Here is a 25,236-nt window from a genome sequence, read left to right as displayed (position 1 = left end):
CCTAGGACATGATCTAAAATAGTCACACGAATCTCATCATAGATAAGCTTGTGTCACTTCAGCAAGAGGCAGCCCAGAGTGACTGGTTTCAGTTTTTTAAGACGCTTATGTAAGTGGCCAGGATTGCTCTGCCAAAGTTAAGCAGTCGGCTGGGCTGAACTCGCATATCAAGCAGCTGCACTACCATGTCAGAGCAAGAGGAAGGATGTGGCCTCACAGTTAGTTTAGGAATACCCAAGCCTGTGCTGCTGCCAGAAGGTACAGCTCACCTGACCTCAAGGTCGGGAGACAGCCCTGGATGAGAACGGGCGACAAGCGACAGCAGCAACACCAGCGGGTCCTCCTCAAGGTCACACGGCCGCGGGGACGGCCCCTGCCAGCCAGCACAGGCCTCACCAGCTCGAGTCAATCATGGAAGCTCTTCCCCACACCCCAGGCTCATCCTGGGAAAGAGGAGCCTAGCTGCACCTTCCCTGCCAGGCCCCCCTACAGACCATCACCAGGGTCCCTCTTTCCCCCTTCCAGGTCCAGCAGAGCCCCTCACTGCTCCCCATACACCGCAGGACAGCCCCTCAGGTGCAAAACAAGGCACCATTTCTGGATGTGCCTCACAAGCACAGCTAAAGGCAAAGCCCACTGCTCACACTCTTGCTCATGCTGCCCAGCAAGGGCCAGTCCTTGCCAGCACAGGAGAGCCCTTCAGCTGGCCCTGCAGGGTGGCCAAGACCTTTCCCACAGGCATCCTCCTCCCCACAGCAGGGTACAGGTGCCAGCCAGCCTCAGCTCTCCTGCTCACCCTCACTCCAGGAATCTAGGCCATGCAGTAGCCCTACAACCACGTCACCATTTTCAGCTACTGCCAACTGTGACAGCGAAGAGGAAAGCCTGTCAGAAGTGTTTTTACTTTGTCAGCTCAGTAGTGCTCAGGAAGAGCCTTTGGCAGCTCCCCATCAAGAGCTTGAAATTGGCCTGTTTTACAATAGCTGCCTCAAAGTAACATGTATTAACTTTGCCCAGGGTTATGTATACAACTTTATTCTCCATATTAACTTCTGTAGCCTTAGATTTGACTATCAATAGAAGGCAAATATAAAGCTTTGAGCCTATGCAAATTCAGTGTTGCAGTTTTGGAAAGAGAGGTTCATCTATCAAGAATGTTACAGCTATCTTCCCAGAAAATATGAAGTACTCCCCTCAAGCATACATCCCTTGTATTTTTCCATCTGGTAAACCAATTTCCTGCATTAGAAGGTAGCACAATAAAGTTTTAATATGTCATATTTTGCACAACCAAGACAACGTTTTCTAGACCATTTTGCTAATATGGTTTGAGGAGCTGCTGTCCAGTGCCCAACAACACCAGGATCAACAAGAAAAAAAGAAAGCCATACACAAATTACTCACTCACAAGCAAGACTTAGCATGTACCACTGCTTTATATGCTGGCATCTAATTTTGGATGTGCGTGTTTGTACCAAAGTTCTTTCAAAAGGTTCCCATAACCTGGTATGTGTTGCAGAGTGGGTGACTCTATATGAAGGACAAATCCACTGCAAGTGCCTCCACTACCAGTAAACAACAGATATACACACAAATCCAGAAAAAGATACCATGCTTTTCTCAAATCCCAGTAAATTTAGTCCTTTATTCCCAAATCTCTTTCAACTCACTTTAGAAATACAGCTCTAGTTAAGCAACAAATCCTTAGATCTGCAGTCACCACAGCAAGATCCACCTATTACCAAAATGCATCTGAAAGCAGACTCTGTGAAGATGTCAAATGTTTCACTGTGCAGAGCAAGTTCATTGCAGAATAAGAAAAATCACTGACAATGTTAACTGCACAGAGCAGAAGTAGGTGAACACAAGCTGTAAGGATTTGTGTTATTAATAAAGCAGAAGAAAAGCAGTTGTGCTAGCAGTGGTAAAGCACCTTCCCTACTCTCCCCAGCTGTCAGTCTCAACTATGCACATTTGAAAGCCATCTGGCACAGACCCTGACAGTCAGTTTAGATAATTTCACGTTTCATACAACCTCAACTGAGCGAGGCTGGTAGACACTGCTCTCATTTAGGTATTGATTTGTACTATGTTCAATAGGCTTCATGAAGTTCTGTACCAGATTCATTCCCAAGTGAAAAAAAAATGGCAGATCCAAGCAATGTAAAGCAATTTAAAGTGCAGTATCAACACTGATAGCAGTAGCACCTGGATAGAATCAAAAAACCCTTGTTCAATACACATTAAAATCCTGATCTACTATCAAATAGATCTAAATAACCAGAAGAGATTCAAAACTACCACCCTTTCTTAAAGTGCTTAAGGGCTAGCCATACTTGCCACCTTTTCTACCCATTTATTGTTATGCCTAGTCATTCCTTTCTACGTAAAAATATCAGAAAGCAAGTCTGGATGCTCAACACAACAAGTACAATTTCTTTTCCTCCACTGTAGTATCAGCAACCACCTAGGCATATAGCTCTTGTGTTTTACCCAAATATATTTTTATGGAACGCCATTAGTTGAAAATTGGCACTCAAGCCACTCTCCCACCTATTGTCAAAACAATAACTTCCAGTTCTCCTATGTGAAAGGGTTACTATTCTCTAGGGAATGGTTTCACGTGACTACTGCACAAGGAGCAACCTTCCCAACCACCAATCCAAAGATTTGTGTTGCTTTCCTCATGTGAGCCTCACTTCTCACCCTGGAGAGACCAGTTTGTGAAAAGAGATTGTGTAACAAACCATTTAGTGGTGCACAGAGCAGACTCAAAGAGGCAGAGATGGCACAAAGGAGGAGGGAATTACTGCAGTTAGCCTAAGATGGAAATGAAAGTAGCCATGAGGTCATCTCAGCCAGCCCATGAAACTTTGTCTCACAGTGACAAGCCAAATAAATAGGCAACCACAAATTAAGCTCTCTGTCCTCAGTCTCTTGGATTATGCTGATCAAGAAGGCCATCATGAAAGTCTGACAAAACTTTGGAATATTGTAAAAGCATCAAACACATTAACAGAAGTGACATATTAACAGAAGTTGGGGACTTAAAAGACTCCTATAACTTGAAACATGTACCATACAAAACCAAATGTTTTACAAGCTTTTGGAGAGTCACAGTGACCACCTTCAACTTCTTAGAACAATCTACAAATATTCTTTTTTAAAAGTGTGCTGTAGCTACAAGACTTCTTTATTGCTAGTGGCCTAAGTTCCTTATTTCAATAAAGACCACAGCACTATGGTTATTTCTTTCTACAGTGGAAAAAAAAAAAAAAAATCCATCAAACACAGCTAGTGACTCTTCCTCCTATCCCCATATGGAGTGACCAGTTGTTTTATTTATAATCTAGACAGAAGCCAAAATACACACCACAAACAACACATCCTTGTATTTGCAGAGACACAGGGGCAATCCTGAAAGAGTCATGCAGACAAGTCACCAGTCACTGGTCAAATAACAAGCACAGAAAAAGTTATGTGATTTCTACATAAGGGCACATCTGTAACACTCCAGTGAAGAGCATTTGATTTTTCTTTCACTGGTGTTCATAATATAAAGGTGATTATATTCATCCTCGATTCAAAATTTTTTAATTAATATTAAAGTTTTAGTTTTAATGAAGACATAAGCAGGAAAAGAGCACACCACCTTAACCCCTGGGGCGTGTCCCAGATGCTAGATAGCTGCTTAAAGGAGAGTGGGCTGAATCATCTTTCCTGCCTTGAGCTGGGGTTTGCTGCTATCAGCTATGCAGAGTATGGTACATGCTGGGCCTCCTCTGACCAGACACTGTACACCAAGTGTGAGAAACCAATAGCGTTGTTTTCCCTGCTGCTACCTTATCTTTCTGTGAATATAAGGGCACAAGTAAGGGTAGCAGATTACAAGTGATAGGCTCTCAGAAGTGTGTTTTAAGAACATGTTTCCTGTGCTCACTGGGAATGAAGGCAACAGCCACCTCATACACAACATTACAAAAATGAAACATGCAAACTACTAAAGTCCACTGTAAATAGGGTGCCATGCAAAAACTTACCTAACTCTCTTCTATGAAGCAGCATCAGGTTATAGCCAGCAAGAGAGCAGGGCTACCCCTAGTGCTGAGAGTGGTCATGCTGTCAGTGGCAGAACCAGCCAGTCTTAGTGGCCAGCACCAAAGGTTATCAAATGTCATCCTCAAAATGCATCTGTGCATTCTTTAACTGCACAGTGAAATTGCAAACCAGTAAGGAGGAATACATTCTCTTCCTCAGTACATTTCCCTTCAAAGACAAGGCAGATGTTATTTGTCTGCTTTGTAACAGCAATTACATATTATCTCTTACTGGACAGAAAAATAAGTTATATTTATTTTCAAAGCTGTTTCTGATTTCTTTTTTAAATGCCTCCTACATTTTCCTTAGATTTCTTCTCCCACAAGACCTTTGAAAAACCAATGGAGAAAGCCTCACACCTACTTTGCAATTCACCAAAATTAAACTAATAACACCTCCTGCTGTCATCTGTCAGTTAGAGTAAGATTTATAAGTGGCAGCAGAAATAATTTTCATAACGTTTCCTGGAATATCAATAGATTGAACAGACAGATCCTTCAAAGATACTGCTCATATTGAGTGAAATCTTCATGAAAACGAGAAATTATTTTTAATTAACAGTATTTGAAAGACTGATAATTTAAAAATAAAATACAAACTGGACAATTCCATGTGTTTTTGCAGAAATTACATTCTGTGCAAGTGCAACTGTTCCAAGATGGGTTAGTCTGTTTTGCCTGTTGATTTCATTGTACCTGTCACCTCCTAGAAATAGTCCTTCTGTACTGCTCATTATCATTGCTTACATCTTCTGTGTGAAACTGCTGAACACATTTTTACTTTTTACATGTGTTAACAGATGTTTGGAGGGCTTCATGAACAAAAAAATCTTACTGTTTTATCACACTGCTGTTCAATTAATGAACATGGTCTTTTCAGCTAACTGAAACCTAAGTTAGGAAAACACTAACATCAGATATTGAAAAGTGAAGGAACCCAATCTTTATAAAGGCAAGCTATTTGAATTAAACCAGTAAATCTTAATGCTTGAAAGAAATACCCATCCTCTATATAAAGCATCATAGGTTCACTTTTCTTTTTCAAACCAGCAACAGTATCACCTTATCTCTCATGCCTCCCTTGTTTTTTGATCTGTTAAACTTTGCAAGAAATAAAAATGTCTTCAGAGAAAATTTAACAGGTTTAAATAAAAAAGCCAAAAACCCTGCTTGAGACCATTGCACACACTCTAGAAAGCCAGCAGGCAGAGCTAATCCTAGCTTTTTACACACAATTCTGCAACTCCTAGATTTTATCTTGTTTTTAATTAAAATACTCTATAGAGAAAGATCCTTATCTCCTGAGCTGCAACTTTTAACAAGTCTTATTAGTATTATTGCTTATTTTAAGACACATAGAGAATACTAGAGAATACAAATATAAGATTTTTACTCAATTCTATTGATCCTTTTGTAAAAAACTAAGCATACATTTCTTAACAGAGATCTCTTATAGATTGCAACAGTCTTCCTTATTTCTCAAAAGATATTTACTTTTCAATGCCCAGGACTAATCATAGCTGTTCATTATTCTGCATTAAATTTTGCCAACTGAAACCTGACTTCACCTTTAAATAAAATGTGAATCCCTTTTAGCACTAGTATCATTTTCTCTTTAGAAACAGGAGAGAATATATATAAAAATAAAGAGTTTAAACACTGAAAGACATTACTGAGGTCACATTTCAGTGGTAAAGAATGCCATTAATATTTAGTCTACCTTAATGGAAGAAATTCGAGTTAGAAGATACTTTAGGTTATCTTGTCCACCCCATGTCAAGGGAGACTTGCTTGCTATGGCATGTTATTGATTGTTTTGTCAGCTTCATTTTGAACTTGGCAGTTAAGAGTAAGTTTGCAGCTCTAAAATCTTAAATGTTGGTGATGTTAATTCTTCCAAAGCATCTGTTATTGAGGTGGCTCTAGCAGATCCAGTCTATGTTTCTTCCTTCTTAGTATTATCTCATGATTTATTTTCTTATTTATCACATTTTCCTCTCCAAATAAATTCAAACAGTTAAAGTAAAGATAATAATAGTAATTAGTAGACCTTTCCTACAGGACACTTTCAAGCCTCAAATTTTTTACTACTTTGGAGGTTTGCAATTTTAAAGCTGACATAAGTTCTCTATACTGTGGTCCACAAAAGAATGTTTTTCTAAACTAGACTCTACCTTTAGACTACAGTGGATTTTAATTTGTGGGATTACCCCCAAATTATTAGCTGAATATGTATTACATGAATGGGGATCCTTTCCAAGTACCATTATCTGTATGCAATGCAACTTTGCTTAAGAAACTGATACACAGTTTACTCAATGCTAATGTGACAGAAGTCTTGTTTTCTGCTTTAAATTCCCAAAACCACTTGCTTAATATGCAAAAGCAACAGGAGCGCTTACAAACAGTACGTCCACAATTCCCTTTAAAATTAGTTTTGACCTGTATTATTTTAATGATCCACATAGCTTTCCATGCCTTTTTCTTTGAGTGCATAGAAGTAATAATGTTGCCATTCAGCACTGGCATAGGAACATTGATTGGGAAAACCTGCAAAAAGCACAGGATTCACATTTCCTTCAGCTAACTCAGCCTGGGTTACCATAATCATCAGTAGGAGCAGCAATAAACCGAACCACACAATGATGCTCTTCCAGACCGAAAATTTCACATAGAAGTGTATGAGTTTTTTTCCTCACTGAATTCAGTGACCACTTTTTCCACTGACACCGAGAGTTTCCATTCATTATGCCATAAGTATTAAAGTCCTAGTACATTGGAAGCTATTCCTGCCAGAAGAGCCAATAGTTTAAAGATACACAAGTTTACTTCTATTGCAATTCACGATTTGTGGTGTTTGGAAGAAATCCTCGAAAAGCACTAACAAACAGCTGAAAAAAAATGGCCCTGGCTATAGCTACAGCTACCACCTTCTGAACACACAGTATCATGAACCAAGGAATTGGCAAGCTATCTAACCAACACCTTTCCAAACACCTAAACACATTATTTTAACCCAAATTCATTAGGACCCAGCTATGTTTTAGAGATGCAGCAGCTTTTCTACACAAGGTGGTTTTCCAAAGGCACGCTAACTTCATTTCCCAGGAAATCAAGATTGCCAACGCTAATGATTGAAGATATTTCACAAGTACAGTGGGTTGACTTCTAAGAAGGGACAGTCACCTAGCCAGTCACCTCTCAAGCACTGCAAGGCGAGATACCAGCAAACATTCTCAGAATGATGGTTTCAGGCACAGCATAAAGTACTATCACCAGTTCCTTCTGAACAGATCTTCAAGAAGGAAGCCTCAGCAACTGGTTACAATTTTACGAAAGCCATATACAACAGGTACTTGAGGATTTCTGTAATGTGGATCTTAAAACGACAAAAAAAAAAAGCCCCCGAAGTTTTATTGCTGCTCATGTCTCTTGTCACCAGCCGCTACATTTCAATAAGTCAAACGTGAAAAAAAAAAGATTTTTGTGGAGTATGGATCATGCACAGCACTGCATGAACGCCTATCACAGCTGAACTAATACACTGGCCCTCAGTCTGCGAACCCCGGAACAGACTCAACCACAGCTCCCCGCTCCTAAACGCTTCCCTGGGCTCAGGCTGAGCCCCTTCCTGTCCCCGGTGAACACCACTCGCACAGCAGCTCTAAAGGAAACGCTCCCGGGGACCACGGACCGCTTTTCACGAGATCTTCCTCTCGAAAACCTAAGTCCTTCCGACTTCAGCCTTTACCGAGCGGCTGGGCAGGAAGCCAGGGCAAACGGCAGCGCGGACATCCACCCCACTCCGCCCCACGGCGAGCGCTGCCCCCCGCGCCCGGCAGCGGCCAGCCATCCCCGGCCGAGGCTCCAGCCCGCTCCCCAACTCACGTGGTGCCGCAGCCAAAGGTTACACGCTCCGCCGGGACCAGGATGACACCGCCGTTAGCGGCGCTTCCCTCGGCGGGGACAGGCTCACCCCCGGCGGAACGCCCGCGGGGGATTCGCTCTCCCGGCACCCGAGGCGGTGCCGCATCCCCTCCTCGTCCGCGCCGGTCGATCAGCAGCCCGGCCAGCCATCGATAAATCAAACCAGCTCGTCCGCTCCGACGGAAAGCGGCGCACGACTCAGCCGCGGCCAAAAACACCGCCCTGGGGGCGCGGCGGGCGGGCGAGGCGGCGCGGGTGCGGGCGCCGGGCTCCCAGCCCCCGCCGGGCGGCGAAGTGCCCGGGATGTCGGTGTCGTGCTGCCGCAGCGGGCTAATCCCGGCTACTTAACCCGGCGGGCGGCGGGGGCTGAGCACCACCTTAATCCACGGCGTGTGCGCGCCCGCCCGCCGGGAGCTCGCAGGGCCGTGGCGTGCCGGCCGCGTCCGGCCGCGGGGTCCCGGCGCCGTGGCGGTGCGCTCCCGCGGCGGCTCAGCCCCGCATCCGCTGCCCTCAAGGTCACGCCGCGCCCCGGCTGCACGGTGGCGGCCAGGTGCACGCTCCGGTTACCTGCGGGGAGAACCGGCGGAAGCCCGGCGGCTCGGCACCCAGCGCTCCGGCCGCGCCGCCCCCCCGAGCGAGCCCGGCACGGCTCGCAGCCCCGCGGCGGGAGCGGAGCCCCGCGGCGGGAGCGGAGCCACGCTGCACCTGCCGCCACGCTGCCGCCCGCCGCGCTCGGCCGGCCGGGAGGAGAGGCGCCCCGAGCCGCCGCCGCCGCGCTTACCTCTGCGCCGTGGGGCCGACACAGCCGCCGGCCGGGGGCCGGGACGAGGCGCCCGCGAACCTGACGCCGCCCGCCCGTTCGCTCGCTCGCTCGCCGAGCGCACAAGGTCCCCGCGCTCCCCGCCCTGCCCACGGCCGGCCGGCCCCGCCGCGCCGCCCCCACCCTGCGGCCGCGCGAGGAGGGCGGGAGAGGGGGCGGGGGGGTGAAGCGGCGACCGAATTGGGGAGGGAAGGAGGGAGGGAGGGGGCACCGGCGCGGGGAGAGCCGGGGGAGGAGAAGGAAGGAGGGAGGGAGGGGGGCGCGGACCGCCCGCCCCGCCCCCGTCGCCTCACCGGCAGGAATCGGCGATTCGCCCTCCTCGCGGGCGCTCCCACCGCCGCCGCCGTCGCCGCCGCTCCCCGGGGTCCGCCCGCCTCCGTTCCCCCGCAAGCCGCGGGCAGCGCCGAGCGCGCCGCCGAGCCCCTGCGCCGCACGGCAACCGCTACCGGAGCCGGGCGCCACCGGGCAGGGCGGGGCTGGGCGGGGCGGAGCGCCGCTGTCCGCCCGCCCCCCGCCTCCGCCCGCCCGCCCGCCGCGGTCACTCACCTCCCCGCGCCCGCCGCCCCTGCTCTCCGGCGCCGCGCCCGCCGGTCCCCGCCGCCTCCCTCGCCGCCCGCCGAGCGCGGCCCACGTGACGGGGCCCCTCGCTCCGCAGAGGAAGGGGGGTCCCGACGTGCGGAGCCTTCAATGGGGGAGGCGGAGGCGGGGCCCCGGTAGGCACGGCGCCCGCGGAGGCGGAGCCCCGCCGCTGCCCGCCCGCCGCCGCCGCCGCCACTGGCGGGCGGGAGGCTGACGCGCTTGTTTCCATGACGTCGGCGGGCGGGGCCGCGGCGTTTGATGGAGCCCGGCGGGCTTCGGGGGTCGGTGACTTTGCCACGAGCGGCTCCCGCGGGGCGGGGCGGGGGCGGGGCGAGGCGGGGAGTCGCGTCGCGTCCCTCCGCCCGTGGGTCGCGGGCCGCCTCGCAGGGGCGGGGATCCCCCGGCGGCGGGAGAGGCCGCGGTCCCGCCAGGGAGGGGTGGCCACCGGCCGGACCGGGGCGCGTCGAGTGCCGCGGTGGGCGGGGGCCGTGCGCGGCGCCGGAGCCGTCCCTGGGGCGGGGGCCGTGCCGTCGGAAGAGGCGCCCTAAGGGACCGCCGGGCGCCCGGGGCGCGGTCCTCGCTGCCCAGGGGGCGCCGTGCCGAGCCGCGCCGTGCCGCGCCGTGCCGCGCCGTGCCGCGCCGTGCCGTGCCGTGCCCGAGCCGTGCCGTGCCGTGCCGAGCCGTGCCGTGCCGAGCCGTGCCGAGCCGTGCTGTGCCGTGCCGAGCGGTGTCCCCCACGGCCTCCCCGCTTGCCGGGCGAGGCTCCGCCGTGCCTGCCGGGCTGCGCTGCGGCAGCAGGTCCCTGTTGCGTGGGGCCGGAGCGGCAGGAGCCAGCGTGTCGCTCGCTGCCCGCGGTGGGGACTGGGGAGCTCCGGATCCAGCCTCCCGGGGAGCCCTGGCAGTGCCTCGGGGGAGCGGGAAAGGTGTGGGGGCCGCAGGTGTTCAGCGCTTCCCAGTCTCCAGCCGAGGGCTCTTCGATTGGAGAAAGAAAAGCAAATGGGGTTATCAAGGTTTGAGCCCAAGTGAGTTGTCCGGGGGCACGTTAGAAGTGAATAGCAGTACAGGGAATTAAACTGGAAATTAAAAACCTGCTTTCAGTTCTCTTCCAATGCGGTAGATCTCCCACCGCCCCCTTCCCCTAAGGAAAAATGCCCATCCATAAATTATGTCATTCTATAACCTATTTGCTTGGGTTTTTGAGCTGTGTTTTGACATTCTCTGCTCTCCTCTGTTGGACATCTCGCTCGAGTGACTGGCCAGCTGCATCCCAGGCTGTCAGGTTCTTTGAGCCTGCCATAAATACCCTGCTTCACCTTCGTTATCGTTCAAAGCCTAGTGCTGCAAAGGAAATGAATGGAGAAGCTTATGCAGCTCTACAGTCTCAGACCCGAGATGATGCAGAGCCTAGAGGGTTAAAGCAACAGGATGAAGTCAGCACAAAGCAGCCCACAAGGACTGGCAAATAAATAAATCATCCTAACTACGCTATTATTACGGCTTGCCTGAGGTTCATTGTCTCTTTCTTTTCTACCTGAATGTCTGTTACATTTTTTTCCTTGTTCAAGAGAAGCAATCAAAAGAGACTGTGAGCAGTAAATGGCTCCTGCCCATTTTGAATGTTGCTAAAAATACTACCTTACCTCTCCATATCTAGAGGTCAATTGAAAAATCAAAATAATGAGGTAAGCAATGCTGCAGAATGTTCTGTTGAGGAGATTTCTTGCATTTCTTCCCAGAAGGAGAATATAAAACTATCTGAACATACATAAAACAAATTCTCTTGCATTCTGTTTGCACTTCAGCATCCTCCTCTGCGCTTATGGCTGTAGCTCAGTGAGGCTTCCTTCCCCAGGCATTTGGAAATTACATTTCTCAATACAGCTTTATAAGACTGGCAGATGTGTTCTGCACAGTTCTGTCATATCTCCTAGCTCTCGGGCAGATAAAATTAGCTTTGGTACAGCTAAGAAGGAGATGATGTGTTTAAAGCACTGCAGTTTGGGTACATGTCTGTACCTGCTTCCGTTTGGCTTGAGGGAAGGTAGTTGGGTTGTGCTTCAGTACTTTTGCTATGAAATGGGAATAATGTCCTATTTTCTTCACAGGAAGGAAGCAAAGATGGGAGGGGTACATATCATCATCATCTTTTATGGTAGAATTCTCTGAGTGGATACATTTTTCAAGGCACAAAATAGTCACTCAATGTTCCTCTTGCATTGACAGGGATAGCTCAAAAACATGCAACACATTGACTGAAAATAGGGAGAAATTTCCTATATCTTCACAGAATCTTCTCCCTGAGGATTTTAAAGTTTTTCAAATTAATCGTCAGTATCCAACATGCTTCATGATTTTAATTTTCTTTTCTTTTTAGAGTTTAATATTTTCTAAAGATTAGGACATAAAATTGGCTAACAGAAAACATTCCCTATAATGTGGGTCACTAATGGTATAAAGCAAGCAAAACCAAGATGCAGAAAGGAATATTTCTGGAGACCTTTTATTTAACTTTTGTGGAAACGGTACCATTTCAGGAAAATTCAGAGTGGTTTGTAGACCATTTGGAAAGGCCAGATTTGGTGAATCAGTGCCAGTACTTCAGCTCTTTCCATGACCAACATGCTAACGACACAAGCATCACACATTTTAATAAACACAGAAAGTGTGTCACAGCAAATATAAGTGGATTGCCTGTATCTCTCTTCTTACTATGAGACTTTTAACATAGGAGTAAGAATAAGAGTGTTTGGATCATTACAATATTTGGTCAAAATTATTAAGGTGACCAAGCTCTGAAGGTCCTCCTCACCATCCTGCATTAACTAGGGGACTTCTGATAAAATCTCAATATGAGAAGTCATAAAACAAACGTCATAGTTTGTGTAGCTTAACTTTCTTGAAACTGTTTTTCTGACTGTTCTGCTAGTGCTGATCCTGTTCAAACTCAGTTTATTAAATTGCATTGAAGGGGAGAGCACAGACAAAGTTGAGAAGTTAGGGGAATATTTGGAGATATGAGTGTCTAAAGCTTCCAAAGGTTTTGCAGAACCAAATATGTCTGTACCGGGTACACATCTTCCAGTTTTCGTTCTCACTCAGTACTACTGTTTGACCAATCTCTTCAGTCCACCGTGGAGAAGATTCCTGTTTTCCATGCTCCTGGCTGATGCCCTGAGCTCTTCCTGACAGGCCCTGGAGGCTGCATCTTGTGATTGTTCCAGTATTCTACACCCTAAAAGAGCAATCTGTTGCCTAAAACACTAAACAGCCACCTAGATAGGCAAACAATAGACCACTCACTCACCTTGTAGATGGCACAATGACCAAATTGCTCTGTTATTCACCCTTGCAGCCTAGCAATGACCTTGTGCTACAATACAGTATCTCCATTTCACTCTGAAATCCTCCACCCCACCCTCAGGAAAGAGGCCTATCTGCAAACATTTGCATTTTTATCAGCTCAAAATTCTTTCTCTTGACTGTTCGGGAGCTCAGGATTTGTGCATAATGTGCTTCAAGCAAGACTGCCCTGGAAGCAGTTTTGTTCTATTGACTAGAAGTGTTTATTAAAAACAAGCTACTGTTTTCATTTCAGAAACTGCTTTTAGACATCAACTCCCAGTGCCTGTCCTTGGTATGGACACACATTGCTCTTGCAGCTCACCTATCACCCCAAGTCTCAAAATGTTAAGAGTGTCTGTGATACTCACCAAACTACAAAAGTCCTTTTGGGTGTTTGTCCTATGTACAGTTCTGGATTGAAATAAAAATGTTAGATCATTAGGTTGATGACACTGTGGGTGCTTTTAGGTATGATGCTTTTTAAGTCTTGACACTTATCTAATGAAGTTGTGGTCTTATCTTTGAGAGCCTCTTTTCAGCTGATGTTTGTGCGGCTTCATGATTTCACTCCTTTTTGTGACCTATTCCAGTTCATGCTGACTGAATATCTTGTTTGTAAATTGTAATGTTGTGCTCCTCTCCTCTGTGATCAAGTGACAAGTGACTTATTTATTTCTCCTCCTCTCCCCAAGATAAGAAGCAAAAGGACTAACCAAGATATCTCTCTCTGATCAACATCACTGACCAGTCTGAGTCACACTCCCGACTCACAAAAATTTGTCTTATGAAGGATAAATGTATCCCCTCCCTGATCTGATCAGTGCTGGGTAATTTTCTTAAGGAAAAAAAAAAAAAAATTGTCTCTTAGCAATGCTACTTCAAAGTCCTTTGGATAAGAAATAGGTAATTCAGTTAAGCTTTAGATCCCTTCAGCAAACATTAGCATTTCTGCCCCTTGGCAATTGTTCAAGATGGGTTTGAAGCATTTAAGAATCATTAGAGGTAACAGTTCCCACTCTGCATTTCTTTCAAGGAGGAGTAACAGAAAAGATGCACTACCTTACTGCTACTACCTTAGTCAAGAATTAATCATTCAAATGATAAGTGATTACCAGAACATAGCAGGATAAATTATTTGTTTACTTTGTTGATCACATACAGCTCTAAATCATCTTGTCTCGTTTCAAGATACCAAGGAAATTATCCCACCTACCTAAAATTGCTTTTGAAGAATATTACTAATGACCTACTTCACATGCATTTTTTAATAGCTTAAACCTCTGGGCTCAGCCTTGCAAGACTTTTTCAGGAATAATCTTTTTCAGATTACAAACACAGATCTGAAGATTATCAAGGTCAACATTTGGATATCTATGAAAAGGTGTGGATATAAAATATCTAGTATCAAAGCTTCAAAACAAATCACTCTTCACAGTAGTATAAATTATAGCAAAAGTATTTTAAAAATGTTTCTATTTGTATATATTTAAAATCAAGTATGCTTACAGTGTTTAAACTATGGGAAGTCAAAAGAAGAAAGTCTTGCCTTGAGTGGTTTTTCTATTGTCAGGTAATAATATATTAGGGAAAGTAGAAACAAACTTTTAAAATAATTCAAAATTATGTTTGTCAATTCATAAAAATGGGGAAAATTAACTAAGTCTTGTAACACAAATTGCATTTCTATTATGTGCTAGCAGTTCCTCTAAGTTCCCTTTTGTCAACAGGATAACATGGCAGCCTTGTCTTGAGCTAGTGGAGCTTGAATATATCAAGTTATGGGTACATCTAGTAATAGTACAGCTGCAGGTCATCTTCAGGCTACAACATGTTAAGCAGCAGTAAAGGCAGTTTGTTTTCTAAGAGAAGGGGATTAAAAGATAGGAAAACATTTTGTACGTGATAGTAGTCCAACATTGACAATTTTGTTATCTTCAGTTCTGGCTGGATTGAGTGAGAGCTGCACATGCTTAGTAGTTACTATAGCTGGTGTCTATTTTAGTAAAAATATCTTGGATTACTAGAAGGTATTTTAAAGTAAATGCATGTGAAGGGCTTTTATATCTATTCAATATTAAATCCACAGTAAAACTTAAATTTGTTTATTTGTTGTTTTTCACTCAGCTTGATGCTAAAAACAACCAGGCCATTTCATCTTCTCAGTGCCTGTCATGTTGAAGTCCCCAAGCCCTGGCAGTGCTTTTTTTTTTTTTAATCCATACACTCAGAATTGTCCACCAGGACAGTAGAAAGGGCCCACAGCTACTCTGTGAAATTAGTTAGGAGTAATTGTATGAGATGTCCTTGACAGCATATGTAGTGGCCTTTAAAAGTGTTGCAAAACCAGCTGGCCCAAGGAAGAAAATGACTGTGAGTCCATTAACAGATGTGGTTCATGGAGTTTCTCAAGAATAAAGTTTGAGTTGCAGGGTTGACGTGCCAGAACTATCACAACCTGCTTCAAAAAAGTCAAAAGCTTTGATCTTTGTAATCACATTATGTTTATCTGCCTCCCACCTTCATGTGGTTTTGTTGAAGATCATGATGCTCTGTCAAAGTACAGGGAAATGCAAACACCTGGAAAGGGTCAAGAATCCCCCTCAAAGATAGTGTTGGTATGTATAAAGAAGTGTATATATATATATATACACACAAATATAGAGATCTTGTTTCAGAAAGAAACTATCATCTAAAAAAAAAAAAAAAAGCCAGCTAAAACTCTAGAATAGTATTATAATTAGGAAAACATATAAAAATTTTTAAATTGTAAGACAATAGTAAAATGATCATAAATTCTGTCCTTATTAGAAAATCCACCTTGCTACTTAAGCCAAAATTGTTCCTTTCCTTATTACTGTTTCTTTCCCTGTTCATATCCCTATCCATTTTAGTTTTGCTGTGAAGACAAGCAAAAATATCCATTTTAGAGAAAAAGTTAGGAGATGGTTTTAGATGGGAACCAGACAAAATGTTGTTAGGTTTTGTTTATTTATTTGGTGTTTTATTTGTTTGCTTGAAAAAGGAACCAGAACTCTTATGGTAAACCATGGAAGTTAACCACAAGAAATGAAATCAGCAGGAGTTAATTAAGACCTCTGTAGCCAGTAAAAAAAAAGATAGTGTTGTACAGATAAGGTTTGTTTGGCTTTTTTCCCTTTTCCTCTGATCTATTCCTCTTTTCTAAATTAGATAAAAAATTCCATGAAACATTAAATTGGCAGGCAAGTAAAGCTAAGATAAAGCACCTCTCTTAAACCCTTAATGCCAGAAAATTCAGAGGTGTAGCTAAAACAACCATCTTACCCTATACTGCAGTACTGCAGTGCTTTTAGAGTGTGGAGTTTCTCACTGTTGACTGAGATAGATTAAAGTCACATAATTTTTGCCTCCCCTCAACAATTTTTTCTTTTGATGTTGAGGAGTAGAGTTTTTAAATACTTTGCTGCAACATTTCTATTTTCCCCTGCAATGTGTTCTGCACATTGGGATGTATTCTTATAATATTTTTGAGTTTATGGTTGACAAAAGTAAATAAAATTATGTGAGAAAAATCAATGAATATAATATATATCTCATACTTGTATTAGTTTGGGTTTTTTTTTTTTTTTTTTAAGTCATTCTGTTGCAAGCTCCAAACAGAGCAGGTATATAGATTAACTTGAACTTGTACATGCCTTGGCAGGTTTAGGACATAAACTGCCTAAAGGAACTCACAAAATTATATTACTTGTGTTGTGTCAGGGAGTTTCTCTCAGTACAGACATTGTCTTCCATGTGCAATATTTAACAGCAATTTCCAGGACTGCAGCCTGTCCTTTGAAAATTTAAAGAAGTGCAGTTATATGGCATCCTTATAAGAAAAAGATGTGTTTGTTGGGGTTTTTCTCTTAATACATTTCAAATCTATTGCAGGCCTGAAATATGTCAAAGAACCATATGGTCTGAAGCCTCATAGTGTGTGTCCTTTTCATCAGGGTTACAAGGATCAGTAAGTAATTTTAAAAATAGAAATCACCAGGCAGGTCCAACTTATTTTGTTGTTCAGCTTCCCCACTTTTTAGCTATGGCCCACAGGGTGGGAAGGATGAACAGCTTTGCTGAGTGCCCACCACTTTCATGAAGTGGTAGGAAGGAGAGAGGAAGGAAGAAAATTAAATAGTGAAGTCCTGGTTCCACACACCCTTACTCAGATAGTACTTTTATATGTTGACCTATTGGAATGTAGAGATTTAGAAAGACGTTTATTAATTTTTAAGAGTAAGGGAAAATTAGAGGGGTAATGGATCTCAAAAAGCTCCTGAGTCATTGTATCTTAGATATTCATTAGTGGACTGGTGCAATCCAACCATCTCCTATTTTTCAGGGCTGTGTTTAGAGGAACTTTATGAGTCTACAGGAATTAAAAACTAACTGAGCAAAAAAATACAAATAATTAATAATATAAAATGCATTTACTTGTGTTCCAATTGCTTTAGTTTGCATTTTGAATCATCAGTGAAATAAGAGATGTGATACATCCAAACGTATCTAAATTATATATAAAAATAATTTATTAGGGTTTAAGACAGATATTTCATTTGTATACCATAATCTGTATGGTATGGTATGTTATGTTTCCACTTGGCTTTAGTGACACAAGTTTTGGGATATTATTATAATTTTGATGATGAGGATGATTATTATTATTATTATTTGTTTTTAAATATGATTCATGAGGTTTCTGTACACTGGTTGTATAATGCTTCTTCCTTCCTGATAGTGACTATCTGTTCTCTACTTTTGGCTTGATTTTCTATTGTTATTTCTAAATTGGATACATTTAGCTGATGACTGGAGGATCTGTTTAATAAATACAGTAATTAAAGAATAGTTGCCATATTTGCTGTATATTAAATGTCTTAGAAGAAATAATCTTTAGTATTTGGTGATTTCATTTTATTATTCTACAGTGCTTTTATACTATGATATCTGTTATGCATAAATCTGATTACAAGGAAAAAAAAAAAAAAAAAAAAATCTGTGTGTGTCTCTGATGAACAAGGAGATTTATGTTGTCAAAATCAAATGCATGAAGGAGTAAAAGGTGATATTTGTGAAAATTATGGAAGATACATCAAAGTTTGATGAGAATTCAGATGAACTTAAATAATGTTCATGTACACTGATAAGAAATATGCTTACTTTTTAGTGTGGTTAAAAAGGCAAGAGCCTTCTAATGGATTCTCAGTGCAAGAGCTCTTAGGAAAGCTAATTCTCTAAATGCCAGAGAGTACCAGATTAGGTGATAAATAAATAAAGCAATATTCACCAGAATGAGCATGGCAGAGTCAAGCTTCTTACAGTCCAAAGAAATGCTGGGGGAAAAATATCCACATTTTATTATTGTCTCCTCTAATATTTGCTGTTCTTTGTAGTTAACTTTTGTCCTAACAGTGGGCTTAATATTGCTTTGACAAAGACAAGATATAATGAAAGAAAATATACAGCAAGCATTAATATCAGTTTGTTCTCTAATTTATAAAATTCAAATGTTCTTGATAAAGTTTACAATCCTTATTTTTAAAGATAAAATCTAGTGAGGTATTTGTTATTTTTGGTTGCACTTTAATTTTTGTATACTGTTCACTCATTGAATTTAATTTTACAAGTCAATAACAATGTTGTATCTTTATTAATACAGTTTGATATAATTGCTACTCCCTATTTAATGATAGTATGACTTTGCAATTAAACAATTTACTTTACCCACAAAATATTTCTGTGATATGGTCTTTTATTTTTTTGGCCACTGAATTGCTGCCAATGTCTAGGTGAAACTATTTGTTTTTTCATCACACTCTCATCCTTTTATTTAATACCTAGTTAAGTGTTCTTCTGAACTTTGGATGTTTGATGACTGGTTTACAAGGTTCAAAACATTTGATTTGTTGGGCACTGCCTTTTGGAAATGGAAAACACATAAGAAAAAATGATGTCTCTGAAGATTTGAATCAAATATAGGTTGTGTCTCACAGCCAATATGAACATATCTCTGCAGGATAATGATGAGATGCTTTATAGGACAGTAATTCAAGTTTCTGTTTTTGATGAGGGAAGGTTGTCTTCCTTTCATTGTACCTCTCTTAGGAAATAAATTATGTGGTCTTTTACTACTCAGTTTTGTAATCTCTCCCTACTAATTTATATAGTCATTCAAGTGTCCTGTCTGTTGTGCAAGGTCTGCTCATCCAGTCTGTAATCAGCACCCCCTGTATAGGGGTTTGGAGAGCTGTGTCACTACAGCCTGTCTGACAGAGACCACTGCATGTTCCTGAGGTTTTTCAGAGACATGTCTCCTTGTATGGTGTCAGAGCTGCTTTATCCATGAAAAACCTTTTTCTACCCTAGCAGCTTGAAAATCTTTAGAGTATTCCCCTTCGGAGAGGGGACTTGTACAGTGTGATGACAACATCCATCAGCTCCTCTTCAGAAAAAAACCCAACAAACCCCACAGTGGAGGTAACATCACACTGAAGAGCTTTCAGGGAATTCTTCACTAAAAATTATCTGCCAGGTTGTTTATGCCGTGGGGAAACAAATGCTAGGGAAAGAATAAGGCAAGAACTAACAGAGCATAAGGACCTAAATCTTGAAAATGTAAATCCCGTGCTTACCAGAGCTATATAAGGGTGGCAAACCACATTCTGCTTCACCCTTAGCTGTCCTGAAAACATCCTCTGCTACAGCTGAGAAGGAAAACTTGCCTATGTGTCTATCTGACATTTGGTTATTTATATATTCATTGCTGTTTTACTTGTACCTGTTCATATTTGTAGTTCTTCAGCAGCCAACAAGCAGTAACCAGGACACACACATGTCAGCACAGTTTATCTACTCCAACTTGAAATGTTTGCTAATGGCCAGGATGGGTTCTTAACTTAGTTTTTCTGCCTTTTGCCCAGTTTTTATATCAAATACTGCATATTACATCCAAACATTGATAATGTAAAGCAATACTTCAGGAAAATTTCCTCTATGGGTAAGGCAGAAACCTTTTTTTTTTTATTTTCTAGGGCAATCAATTAGGCATCTACAATGTCACTCCCACACTTAAATTAATCTCCATATGCTCAGTTACCACGGGGGAAAAAAAAAAAAAAACAAAAAAAAAAAAAAAACCAGAAGAAACTGAAATGAAAACTCATAGCCACAACTCTGCAAAGTATTTTTAGACATCTAAATTTTTGTCAGCTTGCTGGGAATTTATAACCTCTTTATTACATGCTTAGCTAATCAGCATGTCATAATTTCTACACTAACAATGCCTCTGTCACTTTTCATCATATATTTAAAATACAAGGGGGAAAGAAAGAAGAGTCACTGATGAGATTTTAGCACTTTTATTACGTGTAGTTTAGGATAGTTAATATTTACCTGTGAAATACTACTCTTGATTTAAATAGTACTTTGCAAGTTACTTGTCTTGTGATACATTGTCTTTGGTTCATTTAATTTCTTGTTTCATTTCCTTACCAATTTGGAAAACAAAATCCGTACTTGCTCAGTAATTTTTTTGAATTGCTAAAGTTCTAATAGGCCTTGTTGGAGACCTTTTTAGACTTTTTAAATTAAATATCTCATGTGATGGATGGGTGGACTCAGGAGAAGAAAGAAATACAGAAAGCACATCTGAATTACTGAAACACTTTAACAGAGGAAACGTTAAGAACTTGCAAATAGTGAAATGTAGCAACATTAATCTTTGCTTATATATCCTTGGCCTGATAAATTTGTTTTCTTTATGCAACATGTTTTAAGGCATTAAAAGTGCTGCCAGCACAAAGTTCCCACCTTGCCTGCAGCGTTTCAGTTTCACTCAGCCTGGTTCAGCAGGTGCGAGGGGACAGGATTCACTGCTGCTGGGATGGAGTCACCTTTCCCCCTGGCAGCTTCCCTGGTGCCCTGCAGCCTGTTGGTGCTGGAAAGGTGTTGATAACACACCAGTGTTAGCACCAAGGCTGCCTCTCCAACATTGTCCCCTCACCAGCACAAGGAGGGTGGGCCAGTTTTTGGGAATGGACACAGCCAGGACAGCTGCCCCAAGCTGACCAAAGGGATGTTCCATGACATGTGGCATCTGCTCAGCAATGAAAGCTAAGCAAAAGGTGATGGAGGCAGCTGTTATGAAGCCCTGCTTTCCAGGAAGTGACTGGACATCTCCTGAGGTGAAGCAGATAAGAAATATTTCCTTTTCCCTCACTTCTGTTCATGGCCTTTACTTTTTCTTTATCAAACCTGAGATTAGCTCAGTTGTGTTGTGCATGCTGCTAATAATGTTGAGGTTGTTGATTTGATCCCTGTATGGACCACTTACTTGAAAATTAGACTCAATTATCATTTTGGGACTCCTCCAAGTCAGAATATTCTGTGATAAACTGCATTTTTCTGACTTGTGAGTTTTTTCACATGATTTATTTATTTATTTATTTAAATCCTCACCCCACCTTGCTGAGGAAAGGGAGTGATCCAGTGACTTTGTGGGCACCTGTCATCCAGCTGGGGTCAACCCACCACAACCATACAGGAACAAATCTTGCCCAGCTAGCAAGTCACAGACCCAACCCTCCTTCCAGCCTGATGAACATGCATGTTTAGGATGCTTAATGTACAGGTCTGGCAGTGTTAAGGAGTTTTCTTCTCCCAGCTTTTGGAAAGGATCATGACAAACAACTCATAACCATCAATAGAGGAAGTTGAACCATGCTGCTACTATCATTCTTTGCTCTACAGCACTTGAGTGCACAGCAGGTACTTGAAACCCATAATTTCAGGTACCCCATACGAACCCAAGATGAACTTGCTGACCTGGATTTTATAGGTTCAGTAAACCACATTAAGGAGGAAAGAGTCCAAGGCTTTATGCAAAGTTCAGGTTGATATCCCTTATCTGTGACATGTAAACTCTGTGACTTCTCTGTCTTTTAGGTCTCATTTTTAAAATATCCCTTTCCTTAGCTCTTGAGATTTTATTTCTTATTTAGTTTAATGTTTTCTTCAAGATACTATCTGCTTTCTTGCATTTTTTCCAACTGGATCAGTCATCAAGCATGGCAATAGGACCATTAGAACAGAGAAGACTGTTTAAACTGTTTAGTAGCACCTGTGAGGTTTTTTTTTTGGTTTTTTTTTTGGGGGGGGGTTTTGTTTTTTCATTCTTTCTTTCTTTCTTTCTTTCTTTCTTTCTTTCTTTCTTTCTTTCTTTCTCTCTCTTTCTTTTCTTTCTTCTCTTTCTTCTCTTTCTTCTCTTTCGTCTCTTTCTTCTTCTCCTCCTGTCTTTCTCCCTTTTGTCCCACCCTTCCTCCCTTCTTCTCTTTTCTTTTCTTCCCTGTCTCTCATTTTTTCTTCTCTTCTTCTCTGTGGAATCACTAAGGAATTCAGTAAGATTCCTGAATTTATTGTAACTATATAACTAGAATAATTAATAGAATTGTTCTTCTATGTAAGGGAAAATAAAAGAGACATTGAGTGAGAAAATTTCCATGGAAACAATATTTCAGTAGCAATGAAAAATATTTCTCACCACAGCATGCTAAAAATAACTTCACAAATAACTTCATAAAATTTGACTTTTTTTTATTGATAGCATGGCATGAAAAGCCGTAGTACTTTTCATCTGAAAGATAATATGCCTCATTCTGAATTCTACATCACTAATTCTTTAATAGGATAACTTTGCATTTCCCAAACTGCTTTTTAAAGCCTATTCTGATGTTAGTTATTCCTATCCATCTAGACAGAGGGATTACAAAGCAAAGTGAGCTACATGTTCTTGGTTACTTGCCACTTCCCAAATTCTGCACTGTGATTCTTTCACAGCAATCTTAAGATCAATTTCCCTGGCAAAGAGCAAGGAGCTCGTATCTGCACATTCTTTGCTATTGCAAGGAAGCTATGTCTTCTTTCACCCTACTTACAATCTTTATAGAAAGGTTGATTGACAGTTCCTCTACAAGGTACAATAGAGCTGTTAAATTGGCTAAGCAGTCCTTTGTGAGAACTCTCATTGTACCATATATTCTTCTTCTTCTATCATTGGGCTTATGAAATTCCCTTTGGGATCTCAGTTTTATGCTCATATCTCCAACAGCTGTACATCTTTGGTTTTTGGTCTCTTTTTCTCCTGCATTAAATTTTCAAGTACAAATATAAAAGCATGTATCTGTGATGATTTGTGTCACTAATACTGCAAGGTGTACACAGCTGAGTTGCAGACTGCAGCTCTGTTTTGTCTGTGTGGGTTGTATGGTTGCACTTGTTTTCCCATGGCGCTTCATTATTTCAGTGCAGTAAAATTTCAGTGGAATTATCTGTGTAGTTGGTTTGTGTAGCTAACTGGAACATTGTAGTCATAGAGGAAGGAGTTAGCTTCTATGGAATAAAGGTTGCTTGGTCAACAGATTTATGCAGCAGGGCTTTGTGGCCATCTGATGGGTCTTGTCTGACAAAGAGACTGGAAGGCTTAGAACAGAAGGAGCTAAAGTAAATACAAACACCTTTTCATTTTTTGCCACCCTATTTAAGCAGAAATTTTCTTCAAGAGCAGTTTGAGGGAAGAGGAAATGTTCCTGTCTTGTTGCTGACTGATGGGCCTTCAGGCTTTTTTCAGACATGTGGGCTTAGAAGTCCAGTATATAGACCTGCTGCTTATATAGCAATCTCAGACTATGTTTGATTTCTCCTTTGAGCAGGTGAAATTGTGAGCTTGTAAGGGTCATGCAGAAAGGCAATTGCTCATAATTATTTTCTGGCTTTGTTTGTTTGTTTTGTTTGTTTGTTTGTTTTCACTGAGAAATGTATGTTTAAGCTTATGCTGTTAGTCAGAACTGGATCTTAAATAGGCATATCTGGGTTTTGGCTCTTAGAGGAAATGTTAGATTGTTGGTCTGTGCTCTTAACTGGAATAGTAGCACTTGGACTCCACCCAGATGGTGGAGATCTCAAAATAGGAGTCACTAACTGCATCTCCTCTGTTACATGACAGGGTCCACAACTGAGCTCTTTATCAGGTGCTATAGTGGAGAACAATACAGATTGTGCTCCTGTGGTGTTTTCTCTGCCAAAAACCTGCTCCTCCGTGGCTGTTTGTGAGCCACTCCCAAGAAAAAGTATGTTACCAGCTGAAGTGCCTTAAGAAATGAACTGCAGAAAATTAGGGAAGCTATCACAATTCAAATATGTAAATACTTAAGAATGAGCAAAGCCTTTAGGAAATTAGGGTTAGTAGACCAAGACTACATAGTCTTTTCAGTCATATGAAAGTAAATTTAACGTTCTTTTGAACATGTAATTATGGAAAACATAATTTAAGATGTAAGATGTGACATGTAATAAGGAAATAATAACTTTTTCATATTGATAAAAAATTATTCCAAAGATCAATGTATTTTTCTTCAACATTTTGTCCACTTATATAGTAACACCTACTTACTTTCAGATCAGTGCAACTGAAAGTTGAATATCTGTGACACATTTATGTACTGGTGGGAAAGAAAAGACCCAAAATTTGTATTCTGAAGCAGAAATTGAGACAGAACTCTGAAATGAAAATTTGACTGAAATTTAACAGATTGGAGGGGGAGTACATACTCTTATTTACAACTTTCAGACAGAATGAAGTGAGCACAAGAGCTGAGAATGTTGAAAAGGGCCAATAGAGAGGTGAAAACTAATCCAGTTTTAAATGGAATTTTTAGGTTATGTAGGGACAGCCTGAAACCTTGTTAGCCATACTGCACAGGGTTTTCTGGCTGACAAAATAGATAGGGTCAGGACCCAGCCATCTTGACTGAAATGCCTTTAGTCTAATAATGGCCTTTTCTGGAAGAGTCAATTCTTTTTAAAAATAGTCTTAATGTGCAGGTTGGTTTGATGTAAATATGTTCTAATTAGGTATATCTGCATTGATTAAATTACTTTAATTTCTTTGTTCTTTGAAGTTTTGGGGCAATCTCATCAGTGATCATGCTTAAAAACACTTGCTTTGAGTAGACCTTCTCTGCACAGTGGATAAAAAAAATACCATGAGCTTCAGCATTTGCAGTCAGAACTCCTTTTGAACGGGTTTTGGAATGTCAGATTGAACATACCCTGCTGCCTGTGATCCGAAGCAGTCACCCATGTGAAAGGTTTCCAGCCTCTGGTTGCTCTTGGCTCCACTGGCAGTGTAGGTTTCTGCACAGTTGATTTAATCTGACTGTCAATAAGCAGTTTGCCACTGTTAAAGATGCTGGTAGCAGCTCAAGCAGAATGTGTAGACCATAACTTGGAAACCTTCAATTTAAGAAACTGTTGCATGACAGTTACCTCATACAACCTATTAAATAGTATGTAGCATGACAGACTTGAAATGGGCTTGTAGTAATGAGCATCTTATGCAATAATTATTAACTTGATCCCTTTTTTTGTGTTACCTGAGCCTAGATCCATAGCATA

General features: G+C 42.2%; 1 protein-coding gene across 4 annotated transcripts in view; it reads right to left on the bottom strand.

Moving 5' to 3' along the window:
* ATP2B1 (ATPase plasma membrane Ca2+ transporting 1) overlaps positions 1–9,331 on the bottom strand; it is a 58,875-nt gene extending 49,544 nt beyond the window's left edge. The window contains exon 1 of one of the 4 annotated variants that reach the window (XM_056509502.1): positions 9,138–9,331. The gene's annotated coding sequence lies outside the window, so the exon portion shown is untranslated. Of the gene's footprint in view, positions 1–7,985; positions 8,396–8,805; positions 9,041–9,137 lie in introns of those variants that run through there. The other 3 variants (XM_056509518.1, XM_056509496.1, XM_056509511.1) reach the window with 3 other exon arrangements.
* Between the last annotated feature and the right edge of the window lie 15,905 nt (positions 9,332–25,236).

Source organism: Oenanthe melanoleuca, chromosome 1A, assembly GCF_029582105.1.
Source record: "Oenanthe melanoleuca isolate GR-GAL-2019-014 chromosome 1A, OMel1.0, whole genome shotgun sequence".
In the NCBI taxonomy this organism is placed as follows: Eukaryota; Metazoa; Chordata; class Aves; order Passeriformes; family Muscicapidae; genus Oenanthe; species Oenanthe melanoleuca.
The sequence above is the reverse complement of the archived record's forward strand: the minus strand, read 5'-3'. Positions and strand labels throughout refer to the sequence as shown.